The sequence below is a fragment of the Halyomorpha halys genome, unplaced genomic scaffold (assembly GCF_000696795.3).
Source record: "Halyomorpha halys isolate HHAL.00 unplaced genomic scaffold, Hhal_1.1 Scaffold624.1, whole genome shotgun sequence".
Lineage (NCBI taxonomy): Eukaryota > Metazoa > Arthropoda > Insecta > Hemiptera > Pentatomidae > Halyomorpha > Halyomorpha halys.
The window spans coordinates 807,251-821,663 of record NW_027106861.1 but is presented as its reverse complement, the minus strand read 5'-3'; the positions used below and the strand labels follow the sequence as shown (position 1 = coordinate 821,663).

At 31.6% G+C, this 14,413-nt stretch overlaps 1 long non-coding RNA gene across 2 annotated transcripts in view; it reads right to left on the bottom strand.

Annotated features, from left to right (window-relative positions):
* LOC106684843 (uncharacterized) overlaps positions 1-14,413 on the bottom strand; it is a 32,407-nt gene that overhangs the window by 15,184 nt on the left and 2,810 nt on the right. For both annotated transcript variants that reach the window (XR_010842816.1, XR_010842817.1), the window contains exon 2: positions 2,354-2,447. This is a non-coding gene — a long non-coding RNA (uncharacterized lncRNA). The remainder of the gene's footprint in view (positions 1-2,353; positions 2,448-14,413) is intronic.

Here is a 14,413-nt window from a genome sequence, read left to right as displayed (position 1 = left end):
TATATTATATCTATATATAAATAAATACATTATAAATATAATGTTGGTTAATAAACAACATTTGTTGAGGAGGTCAACACTTTTGGGTATAAATATGACACTAACCACATATTCTTCTTAGAGTTCTCAATTGTAGAAGTTTCCGTCGGCATTATGATCCTTTAGGATTATTTTGTCTGATTCATCTTTAGGCCTAATAATTACTCCTCTGAAACCCTTCTTAGTACTTTCCATCTCTTGCCACCAGCAGATCTGATACAAGTAGGCATACCTAGGTTTTCCCACTCAGACTTTCCCCCATCCATGTTAAATTTTTATGTTTTAAGTTTGCAATATTAGTTCTTAAGTTGTTAATTATTAAGGATTTTAAAATAAAATCTACTATGAAGATGTGATAGGTTACAGTTAGCAGAAATCATTTTTGCACAGCAGTACATAAGAACCATCGGGTGTTCCACTCTATTATGCTAGGTCCATTTTGGAAATCATAACTGAACAGTAGCAGGGGATATCAGAGAGAACTAGCAGGCCAAACTGCAGGAGGCCCTGGCTCTTAAAGAGTTGTAGTGCCGAGAATGGTGATGATGATAAATAAGTTTTATTTATCAGTGTTAAACAAAGAAAGAAAAATTCATTGTATGTATGAAATCAATATAATTTCATAACTCTAAAAATATTGCATTAATCAAAATGTTCAAATATACATGTTTAATCCAAATTTGAAAAATATATTATTATGTACATAAAGATATAATTGTATTTAAATTCAGTTATAAGGACATATATATGAATAATTATAGTAAGTAGGAAAACTAAATGAGAATAAGAATTCGGACTCTGGCTGTATAAGGTCTAAAGTAAGAGTAAGATAGTTTAATTCTTATTGAGTAGTTGTAATAGTGAAATCAGAAAAAAAATATTTTTCAAGCATTTGAACTGTTGAAGCAGGGCGGGATGAACCGTTGGTACAAAAGGAATGGGTTAAATAGTTAGTTAAATCACTATCAATACTTGAATCAACATTAAAAGGTAATAAGGTAATCAACCTTTGAGAATATTTTTTTTCTTTTTAAATTTAGTTTCTTAAAAGAATCAAATGGTACTTGCATATACAGTATTTTTATCTGCAATATAAATGCATTCTAATTTAAATTATTTGTTTTTCAAAAATTGGATATGCAGTTTTACTTATCAAGTCCATAATCGATTCTGCAAGGGAACAGTTCAAAAAACATGTTTTTAATCAGGCATCTGTATGAACTGTGAATTGTAACTTAATGAAAAGCAAAACTTTCTCCAAAAGGTAAGCAACCATACTCTTGACGATTTTCACAAGAAGAGCTCTCTTGACGATTTATTATATTTGGTTATCTTGATCCACAGTTGTTATTACGTTAAATGATAATTTCTTAATAACAGCTAAATATGGTGGATGTTCTTCTTTTAATGGGACACCTGAATTCAGTTTTTGGAGAAAATTAACAAAAACTGAACATTTAAATGAACACAACATTTAATAGTAATTTTAAAATGAACCAAAAATTACAAAACACTGGTAAACGATTGAATTTAAAAACAAGTTAGTGGAGAGAATGCTGGGTCTTAGTGCCCTTTCTATAAAGTTTCCTAATTGGTCACTAATGTCCCATGATAAACACACGCCCAATAATGATAAAAGAAAGAAAAATTGATTTCATGGATATCAGATAATATTCTCTACTCAAATCAATGGTTTGATGAATCAAAGCTGATGTATTAATAATTTAAACTGAGCTCCACTATTATAAAGCTAAAATTAAAGTAAAAAAAAGAAATTAACTTTTAATGAAACTCAACTTAACTTAATGAAAATTGTAATCAATCAGTGATAATGATTTCTCCATTGACAATAAAGAAGGCAAAACAAGGTGTGAATAGATAAAAATAATTCAGTACGTGCTTGTAGCAGCATGAAGTAATGATTCAATTGACCAGAAAATGCTTATTAATTTATTAGAGAGGATCTATCAAAAGAAATTCTTCAATCAGAAGTATAAAGACAAGGAAGTTTGATCTGTATAAGTAACGTAAAGTAGTTCAGTAATATGAATTATTATAAAATCTATCTTGTTGGCAAAAGGCAAAAAAACACAGATGAATCATTAGAATAAACCAAAATATCACAGAGCTACAACTAGAAAATTAGAAAAAATGACAGACCTTGATTATAAATTATTATCATAATTTATCCCCATACCCAATGATCTTTTGCCATCAAATAAAAATTTAATGAATGCAATTAAAAAAAAAAAGATTACTGATTTATTTCAAATTAACTAAGGGATAGTAAAAAAATAAAGAAAAAATAACTTACTGCCAACTTCAATTTTTTCCTTCAATCATGAATTTTATTATCACTTATGGATAAAATCAATAGCTGGTAGTGTAGAAATCGGAGCACATAGCACCTAAAAAACAAAAAAAATTATAATAACACTTAAAAATAGAAGCAAAAAAATAAAGCCTAATTCTAGTCCAAAAGGTACTCTTGACATATATTTTGTTGACATAACAGAAGAGAAGGTTAATGCTTTACTTAGCAAGATAACCTAAATGACAAAACTTAGGGAATGTTCCTTTGAATTTATAATGATTTCTTTCATTTTTTACTTTCACTGACCTTTATTTCTATATTTTATCGGATTGTTTTGTTTTTTTTATACAATGTTACCAGCTCACTTCTTGAATGAATTCTCTAGATAGTGAAAAAGAATGGAAATGAAAATGTCATCCAGGAGCTGGGGAAATATTCCTAATGTTGTTATGTCATATATGGTTCTTTGTAGAGCTTCCGGTTAGTGGTCCTATAAATGTCAAAGTCAATTTTATTTTATATGATCTCTGATTATTTTATTTTATTAGAACAGCATTTACGCTGACTACTTTTTAAGTAATTTTCTTCTTATGAGATCAGAAATCTAAAGAAAAATTATATGGAATAGTTTTCTGATAATAAAGATTTTTATATTCAACTTTTTGAAATGACTTAATGGTGAGAAACTACCAAGAAATAACATTTGATTATAAACAAATTACATGATCTAAGCCTCCCAGTGGAAAATTTGATCATTATTCCTTAGCTGTTTCTATAAATACAAGGACGTGAAAAGAGCAGTTATGCTAGTAATGCACAAAATGTTGAGGATTGTACCATCAATGATAAACAGTATTGGTATTCCAAAGCACAGTGGCTACTCCATTCTCTAGAATTCAGGCGACATCGTAACCTGATTAAGTTAATTATTACCACATCCTAAAATATAATTCTTTAAATATCAGACAAAAAATATCAAAGGATTGTAACAGCTAAGTTAAATACTGATCAGAATACAAAGATAGTATATGCACCATTGTAAAGCCATAGACAAAATCCTACAATTTAATAGATATGTTGTGAAGTAACGTAATGATAGAATGAACCCTCCAAATCCACATCATAATATTGTTCACGATATAAAACTAAACATATCGCACTAGTATTTCTAAAGTGACACAACTCTAAAATCGGTGTTTTTGAGTTATGACTATGAAAGAAATTGGTAAATATATCTTTATGAATCATCAAAACTGTATCAACCTAGCTTCAGAGCTTGTCCGCCGGAGGGCACTTGTGTCACTCTTGCTGCCTTAATGCTATTCCCCCTCCATAGGCAAGAGTGTCACATTGTCAGTTGTCTTGAATTTGGAGTTGTGTCACTTTAGAAATACTAGTGCGATATAGTTGCTCCGTTATTAACCGGCCTCAAAGTGTTATAAGCATTAGTTCTTATTTGAAGCAAAACAACAAAGAAGCCATATTGCTCACGTATTTATTTCAGACGGTTAGTTTTAAATAATTCTCTTCTCAACATAACATTAGTTAAACAGTACTCTTCTCTTCTCAACTGATTAGTGGAGTCAATAAGAGGAAACAATATTCAAGACAAGAATAGTTTTGCTAATTCTAGGTATAGTATGAGGGAAACCCTTTTCTGTTGTCTTAGAGCTGATAAGTGGGCTAAAGACGGACAGGTAGTAGCCCTTTTAATTAACTCAGAAGATGTGGTTTTCATTAAAATTATTTCAGCTGCCTGCCATTCAACCACAGCAATTAATAAAATTAAGTTTTTGAAAGTATTAAGACACATATACAAACACACACACACACATAAATATATTTTCCCTTGGTTGGCTCTACAGACTATAAATTCTGGGACCACACTTGTGTCAGCCTTCCAGCAGAGCAGTCCCTCCCTGTTCCATAAAAACCTAAACTGTACACATCTCTCATTCTTATAATATATAGGTAACTGTTTGTAAATTTGCTAAAGGAGGGTATGAAAAAAAAACACAAGTCTTCTCCATGCCTGCCTATCTTGGGCTACTGCTTTCCAATTTGCTGCATGTAGCTCTTGCATAACTCAATTTGCATCTTTGTTGATTCTTTCAATCCATCTGGTTTTTAGCCACCCACGTGGTCTCATGCCAACTGTAGTGGCATTCATTGTTAGATGTCATGATGGATTGCTCTGAGTCATTTGCCCCTCTCACCTTCAAACTAATAAATATTGATGACTGATCAATCTCTGCAAGCAGTTCTCTTTAATTAGTTTTTCTCCTCCACGTATTAAGGCTCTGATACCGGATCGCTCCTGTTATTTTGTGGAATACTTTCTTTTCTAATCTCTTGATTCTGCTTTCCAGAGCGGTGGTTAGAGCTCAGGTCTCACAGCCATATATCAGGGCTTGCTAGATTACAGCATTGTACACCCTTAGCTTCAAATTTTTCAAAACTTTAGTATTCTTGACAGAGAGAAGAAAGCTCTGTTTGCTCTTGGTAAACCCTGTTTTATGTTGGTCAGTTATTCATTTATGCAGTTTATTGTATTGCTGAGGAATTTGAAACTATCTACTTTCGGAAATGATTTGCCATCCATGCAGATCATATTGTTAGGAAGGATTTTTCGACTTACTATCATGTATTTCGTTTTATCTTCATTTACTCGCCAACCTATTCCCTTTGCTTCTTTTGCAGTGTCTGTCTAGGGAATCATAGGCTGCTGTGGAATTGACAAATAAAGCGTGCACATCCTAATCTACTTTCCATCGCTTTTGAGTAACTGTTTTTAAATGAAGATCTGGTCTAGTGCACTCATTCCTCTCCTGAATCCAGCTTGGCGGTCACCTATAATATGCTCTAAGATACTAAGATATTCAACTCCTTCTGTATAAGAAAGTAAATTAAAATGATCATCACATAATTTACAATTGAGGTTATGGATACAAGAGGATTTAAAGAGGCATGTTAACAGAATGAGAATTGCAGGGGATTGTAGAATGGGTTAGGAAGACTTTATAAAAAATCTAGTTTGTAGGAAGAGGAACTTTTTGGTCGGAAGGTTGGAACCTACTGCACACTTACATTATTATCATATTTCACCATATATTTATTTATTAGCCTTAGCTTTTAACAAAGAAATAAAACATAGTCTATACCATTAAAAAAAGAGAAAAGAAAAACATAATAACATTTTGAAAATTATAATTGGAAGTTCGGAATTACCACTGTATAGAATAAATTTTTCAGTAATTGAATTTTCTCAAAAACAGCTATAACATTTTTGATTAAATTCAGTATATCAATGTAAAATTGAATGTTCTTTAATATCAGCTAGGTTTTATCCTCATTAAAATAGTCTGACGAGACTTAAATGATAAATTTTTTAAAAATCTCCCTCTGAAGTACCTTTAATTTTGTTTACTTGAAAAAATTATCAGTTTAAATAGTTGGCAACAATAAACAATGGATAAGCACAAAATACTAAAGAATTTTATGAATAACTAAAGGAGATAAAAGGAAAAATAGATATTTTCGATCAAAACAGGAAAAACTTGACGGGCCCGATCTTTCTTGATTACATCACAACTGTGTATATTTTGTTAAACTGTTGTATTCTTGACAGGAACAAAATTTGTGTTCATTATTTACACCTTGAGAAACCCTAAAAACCAATTTTTTTAGCAACTGAAAAATCAAAATGTTTTGTTCACAATTTCGAACATTCCTGGTCAGTAGATTTTATTATTTTTTTAAATATAGCTTAAACAAAAATAATCAATATGAACTCATTAATCAACACAAAACTTGGAGAAGTAAGTGGAAGTTGTGTGATGTGTCCACCGTACTAGAATTTTTTTTACCTGATATCAAATTATTAAGGAATCTTTAAACTTTATTAGATTTATTTTCAGGAAATTAATTTTTACCATTTTCCACTTTTTTATTTCTTATTTACTCATGAACAACATTTCAGGCTCTTTTGCCCATTATGAAGTTCTACAGATAGAAATATTTCCAATTAACATATAATTATAATCGATAAAGTTGATATTGCGCCTTCGTAAATATCTTTTTTTATACATTTAGATACATCCAATAATGTTTAAATTTGTATACATCATTTCATTAATTTATCATCATTTAAAAAATCTAAAAAGTTTCTTGAGATTGAGCTAAAAAAAATCTTAGTAATTATTCATATTTTTTCTTGTTGAATGGTCATAAATTGAGGAAATGATGAATATGTATTTAAACATTACTTGTTGTGGCTAAATGTGAAAAAAAAAATAGTTTATTAAGGTGCAATATCAGTATTATTGATTATTACTATGTTAATTGTTAATTGGAAATATTTCTATTTGTAAAACTGGATATTGGACAAAAGAGCCCAAAACGTGTAAATAAAAAATAAAGGAGTGGAAAAGCGTGAAAATTAATTTCCTGAAAATAAATACAATAAAGGTTAACAAATAAACCCTTTGGAATTTAATTTTTAATAATTATAATTTATTATGAAAACCCACATATTAATTGTAAGGCAGCTGAACTATCTGATTACACTTAAAACTACAGTAGAAAAGAGAAGAGCACTGGAGCCTATAAGGCCTATAGTGTGCCATCAGAATTACTACATTATAATGAGCTTTTTTAAAGCTTAAAATTTGTAGAATCTATGAATCAAGGGATTGTTTAATTCACCCTGCTTGAGATCCACCCTGCTTGAGATCCACCCTGCTTGACCCACTTGCAGAACTAGACGCACCCCATTTATATAATACCCACTGCAGGGAGAGGGGGTGGTACCTGCCGTGTAGTTTAAGCACTCCTCATTTTTTTTTTTTAATGGTGATAAACACTATAAGGCCTATTGTGCTCCAACCACGTTGCAACATTGTAGGACCACAACATTATAATGATCTTATTAAAGCTCAAGATATATAGATTATAGGAATCTCAGAAAGCTTGAGGGATTGATCAGCTCACATCACTTCGGATCCACCTGAAACAGTGCGAACCTCAAACCCATAAACAGACACACCAGTATATAATGTGGTATGCAGTCTCATCCTCAGCATTGCAGAATCTGCACAAGGGTGACTCTGCAAGCTTGATGTTAAACATTTGTTTATTAAGTCTGCAGATCCCTGTAATTTTCCTAAGGGAACTCCTGTCCAGCCAAAGCAGTTCATCGCTTAAGTCCCTATGGGGCTCATCTAGGAACAACTTCGATTGTAGCTGTCTTTTATTAAGCCAGTAAAACTTGACTTAAGCTGTAAGCTGCCTTTATATTACTTTAGGCATAGCTTAGGCTAATGCCACATGCATTGGCTCAGGAGTAATAGGAATGGTTTCAGAGCTGTTATTTGCTAATTTATCAGCATGTTCATTGCCAGGAATAGGCACCCATTCAGTATTAACTTTGTTATTGCATGAGAGTTTTCTGAGTCCTACACAGGGATCTACAACAACTCTGGAGCATGTAAATTTGTTGTTGAGAAGCCCCCCTCATACTTGTGGGAACAAAATGTCCACTAAAAAAAATTAATAATAATAATTTAACAACCAATGAGAAATATTCTTTTTCCTCAGACCTTTATGTTTCAGATATTGCTGTTAATTTAGACACAATTGATGAATCCTCCATTGGGGCACTGTACTCAACCCAAACGGGAGAGATGGGAGGGCTTAACGTCCAGATAGGGAAGCAGGAAGAGGTTAGGAAACTCAGCAGAGGCTGATATCGTTGTCCAGCCAGCTGCTGAACCCACTGTAAAGGTAAGCACCTTTAATTTCTCTCATAACCCCGGTCATTCTGATAGCGATTGGGGGAGGACTTCGCCATGGCCATCACTACCGCATCTCAGGATGTAAAGTAAACTGCAAAACTCCTCACAAAGACCCAGAAAAGGTGCAATAGGAAAAGGCTACAAAATTTCCATCAAAACTGGCAGCTAAGGCTGCAAAACCCAAAGGATAGGCTCCATAGCACGACCAAGAAAGAGTTAGAAGCTCCCCTGGAACCTCTATACCTGTTGCAAAGAAACCCAGAGGAATGGAGGGCTAGACCTAGAGGCAAGGTCTATACTAAGGCAGGATTGATGTAGCAATAGTGTCTAGCAATTATCCACAAACCCAACTGACAAGAACACAGGACAGTGCACTAAATGAGAAAGTTACTGACCTCCTTGATGACATTAACAAGTCGGGATGCTTCCACCCACTATTTGGTGGTGCCAGCTACAGAATGGGTGGTTGCATCCTGACCTGCACCTACCAGTTTGCTAGAGACTTGTTGACCAGCATAATCTCAGGTACAGACATCAAGGAGGGTATTACTCTCCACACTGGAGAAGCCAGAGAACTTCTCAAAGTAACTAGAGTTGCTGTTTACCCCTTCCTGGCAATTGACTGTCGGACAAGACACTCCATAAGAGGCTCCGGGTGCAGAGTAAGGAGTTGAGTGGTATCTGCAACTGGAACATCCACCACACCAAAGATATGAAGAAAGGGTTTAGTGCTGTGCTCAGTGATCCAGTAAATTAGATGCAGATTGGCTATGGCCTTAACATGGTGATCCTCAGACATATACAAAAGAAAATAGGACAGAACTAAATGATGGAGGTCAATCTAATAGATATAGAAACATCATGGAAGTAAGTTTTGAATATTTTAGTCAATCACAACAGGGTTAATATACATTGGGATAATAGGCAATATTCCCTTTCCTTAATAGGGATGCTCAAAATAGTTATGCAGGAACTCCAATGGAATCAGAAGGAAGGACATGGAAACTACTGTTCGGTGTCAAATCTTCCTATTTTTAAACTAATGTTCTTGATGGATGGAACAGAACAAGTGAATAAAAAACTTGAATCTGTTTATAAAAAGATAAAAACTTCAAGATTTGATACATATTGTTAAAAAAAATGTATATGTCAAATCTCAAATAAAAACTTAAAGATTTGAAATATCTTTTTAAGTTGTTACTTGTAACAACTGAAAAAAAGTTAAAAAAAAAACTAATTATTGTTAATAAGAAATCTTCACAAAAGTAATTTAAAACTCTTCTTTGATATTTTTATATGTTATTTAATTTGTGCCTAAGGGTATGCAATTTTTTGTACTTATGTTCTTTTTAAGGAAAGAAAACCTTCCTACTTATAATGTTTAATGTTCATCTTATGGATGTTTAGGATGACAGGCTTTTCTTTCTAACCCAAGGAAACCAAAAAAATTTTTAAAAATGGGAAAAAAATGTGTATGGACCAATAAAAGAATCAGGACAATGGCAATCCAGAAAAAAATCAAGTATTAATTGAGACGTATGGTTAGATTTACTATGTTTAAGTTTTATTATATTATTTATGTTTTGTGAGGTCTCACCTACATAATAGTTTTTACACTCTTTGTAATTAATTTTTATCACATGTTTTTGGTAATGGATATCTTCTTATTCATGCCAACGTTTCAACCTGATTTTCATCATTATATTATTTTACGGATAATTGATATAACAGAACAGTTTAGCTAAAATCACTGTCTATAACTCCCTGATGAAGAGCTGAAAATCAGGTCAAAACATTGAATAAATAATTTTTTGTTAGCATATTTTTGCTGACCCCACCCCCTCCCAAGTATCTTCTCCACTTATTTATCTATGGTCAAGCATCTACACCTCATTAAATAGCTTATACCTGTTAATTTAATAGATCTTTTAATTAAAATACTTGCAGTTATTAATATTTAATATCTTCGATAATTTAAATAACAATGTAATATTATGTCATGGTAATTTTCTTTTTTTGTTCCAAGAGGTTTCAAATTAACTGTAGTTAATAATTAATTCAGCAATCAAGGGCAGCATAAATTATGATTTTGATAAGGTATCCAAAAAGTCTAGGTACAAAAAGATTTTTGGGCGGTGACTATGCAATTATTAAATATGGAAGTTGGTGAGCTAGTGGAATTAAATAATAAAAAAAATCAACCCGATTTCTTTAGGAAAGAATGGAATTGAAAAATAAAAATGAGACACGAGGACAAAGACACAATCCAAAATGGTTTACAAAAAGAAAATACAAATTAAGTAAAGGCTTCAAATTTTGAGGGATACACAGCAAGAAATGTACTCCAGTAGAGAGGAATATTCATGTTTCTGTAATGAGGCAATGACATCTGGAACATTGATGGAACCCAAAGCTATTGTGTCATTTTGTTTATTGACTGGATTACAGGGGTAATTACTTTATGAACTATTTGTTCACCCAATTTGAATTATATGTAATATTATAAATTTGGTAAGCAATATAGTCAAAATCAAAAACTTTTACCAAAAAATCCAATAACGAGAGTAAATTGAATTTAATTACAATAGACCATCACAAATAAATCTTATTGTCTCTAAGTTGGGTCGGCCATTTTTATTTTTTTTAGAAAGTTAAAACTTTACAAATTTTAATTTTTTGAATTAGCCTCGGTTAAAGGTTGTTTGCCAGTTTTCAAGTTTATAGCTTATATGTTTATAACAGGAAATTAAGTCAAATTTACACTGATGAACGAGTGAGGATGAAAATGTGACTAATTGCTCATTAGCGAGTGAACAAGTTGCACTAGGGGTTGTATGGTATTTAGTTTCAGAATGTAAGGTAGGTGCTAATAAATTTGATGCTTTACTGCTTTTATTATTTATAAAGAATTTATAATTTAGAATAGAATTTCTATGGTTGAAACTCGAGTTCACTATATGGAGTTTCTGGGCAAAAAATCATAGTTTCTATATTGTCAATTTCGACTACTTTCAATTATAAGAAAAAAAGATTTACCTTGCCTCCCAAGATCTCTAGGAGTATCTGATAATGTACCCCGGATAGAACTCTAGCAGGCATTAGTAGATAAAAGGAGTTTCCAATAACTTAAGACATTTTTTGCTTATATCTAAAATTATATGGGAGTTTGGCTCAATGTCAAATCTGAGAGATTTGAAATGGAAATAGTAGCTAAGCAAGAGGACAGCTTAAGCCCATTACTGTTTGTAATACATATGGACAGAATTATTATACAAAGCTGAACTAAGGAGCCCAAAATTCAAAGTAGGAAATTGGAAAATTTATCTCGTATACATCCAGATGGTAGTATTTGCCAATGACATTCTCATAACTGCAAAAGAGCAGAGGATCCTTGCAAGAAGTGCTACAAGCATGGGAGAAAGTTGTGAACCAAAAAAGTAGGACCATCAACCCAACCAAAACTAAGTACAAGGTTGTATCTAAAAGTAGTTCTAGTGTACAAGGAGCTCTGATTTAAAAAGGCCTAAATCTGGAACAGGTAGATGTATGAATTCACAAATAAACCAGTGAATAAGGAAATCAACAAATGCAGAAATCACACTCCATTATGTCCCAGCAAAAGGGAAAAAATAAGGATGACTGTATACAAACAAGTGTTCATATCTATGCAGTTGAAAGTTTTCCCAGTATAAATTTTTTTAAAACCGTAGATAAGCTACAGAAATGAAATTCCTGTAGAAAGCTCTCAGTACTAGATTTGATCATTAAGAGAAGAGACAGGGTAGGATCCACTAATGGAAAACATTCATAGAAGGGAATTAACATTGGTTTGGCCACGTACAAATAATGCTGATCAACAGACTCCTGAAAATTATATGAGAAGCTAAGACAGAGGGAAAACAACACGTGGATGACCAAGGAATAAGTAGGAGGACTTCATACTGTATCTGATGAAGTCCTCCTAGACTGAGGAATCACTCTAGGGGAAGTCAAGAAGTTGGCAACAGATGGAGAAGTTTTTAAGAGAAAGAAAAATTGATTCTAAAACACTTTATAATTTTCCTGTATTGTCGTAAATGTCCAAGATATGGGTATATGAAATATTTAATCAGCAGCCATTTAAAAAGAAAACAGGGAGTGGTTTTAAGTTTCAAGGTTTATTGTCGAGTAACACATGAATCAGGTTTTTAATAATTCAGTTTCAAGGGAAATAAAACAGTAGTTCAAGAGAATATGGAGTCCCCAGATATAAATGATAAGAAAAAGTGAACAGCCATTGTTTAAACAAGTACCTTAAGTGAGTTTTGAAACAAATTTTAGTAATTGCCACACTATCAGTAGGTAGTTAAAAATGAAAATTTACTAGGACTGCAACATTTTAAACCTTTCCTGTCTATCTTAAGAATATGTTCCATTTTCAAATGTCAGTTTTGGTTGGTGCAAGCTATGGCTCAGTCAATATTTTTTTAATACCTAAAGTTTAGTTAATAATAGTAAGTAAAGAAAAACAGAATAAGTTTAGTTAATTAAATGTGATCCTAGGAAAATTAGGAACAATGAATTAAAACTTTATTCACCATTCATGTTTAAGGTTACAACTCACTAACAACTGACTTAGTTGAACTCCTAAATCCTACATAAACAACCAAATGTAAATTAAATTATTAGGGTACCCACTAATGGCTATTGTATGCTGCAAATCCAATAAATAAACTATTGGTTATTAAAATTTGCTCTAAAATGTCTATTTTTTTTTTTTTTTATAAAATTTGGAATGAGGCAGAACAGAAGGATGATCTCTAAGCTTCACCTAGAGAATGAAACATTAACAGTAACTAACTTTTATAGAGACTATTAGAACAAAATAAATAAGATAATTCATCAAATTGGAGAATGCCTTAATAAAAACAAAACAACAGTCAAAAGCAACAGAAATGTAAAAGGAAAGATTCAATGAGAAAAAAATAATAATCTTAAATCTAGAACAGATAATTTGATAAGGTTAGATATTTGAACAAGGACTACAAGAATGTAATGTACAACCCTATGAAGGAGCAGGGAAAACCATACCAAAGATTAACAACTTATAAATCAATTTACTATTTACTGTCTTATGTGACCAGGCAGAAGATAAAAGGGACTAAAATGTTAAAACATCTTTTTAAATGTAATACAAAAAAAGTAGAGCACAGAAAAGTACAATTAATGGGGAAAAAAAATTATATTAATTTTCAGAAATCTCCACAAATAAACCAGTTGCATCCCAAATATAAAATCAAATTCAAACTAATTATTGACTTAAAGAGTAAAACAGACAACAATAAAATTACAGTAACCAGTTTTTCGTTGAAATAATACATAGATGGCCAGTCATGTTAATCATTTAACCACTACACAGCAGCTCATTTTTTAATACCAATGGAACTAATCCAAATTTCAAAAGTATTGAGAATTTAACAGACTTATATCAATACAAAATAGATTACATTTTAAGGCTTTACATCCATTATGGTACAATGTCCAGTGCAATAATTACTTTAGATTATAAGTGAGGTACTGTACTGCATTCTTACATTGATTGCCATGCACAATATAATTTATTAAGTTTATAAACTTTTTTTTTGGAAGACCAACAGTTGTGTAAGAAGATGATTTGGTCAGAATCACGCTCGACCATCAGGGTTTTACCCAATTAAGTATCAGAATATTCTCTTGACAAAAAAATCGTTTAACATGCAAGAAATAAAAACAACATTTTAATTACTAAAAATATCACAAAGCAGATCAATTCATAAATAAATAGGGCTAACAAGATAGGCTCAAAAAAAAAAAAAACCAAAGAAAAAGAATTCAATAACAATCTATATTACTAAGTATAGTATATTAATTACTTATTAATAATATATTAATACAATTTAATCCTTATAAACTTCCATAGAGAAACCCAATTTTACAATGTATCAGATTATTGTCCATTTTCAAGACCTTTTTCACATTCAACAAACATCAATATCAATAAGTATGATACTAATCAACCTTAGATACTCAAAAAATTGAATGAATATATATAATTAAAAACATTAATAATAAAGTTAATTTTAAAACAGGCATTTGAAATACCAGAAAGCTTGATGACATCATAAATAAAATTCATATTCAAATCTAACTGAAACTAAATATAAACAGTAGTTAAGAGCTATGGGAAATTATTATCAATAGCAACCTAATATATACCAGGGCATTCAAAAAGTCCTGTCGTTTTTCGTTT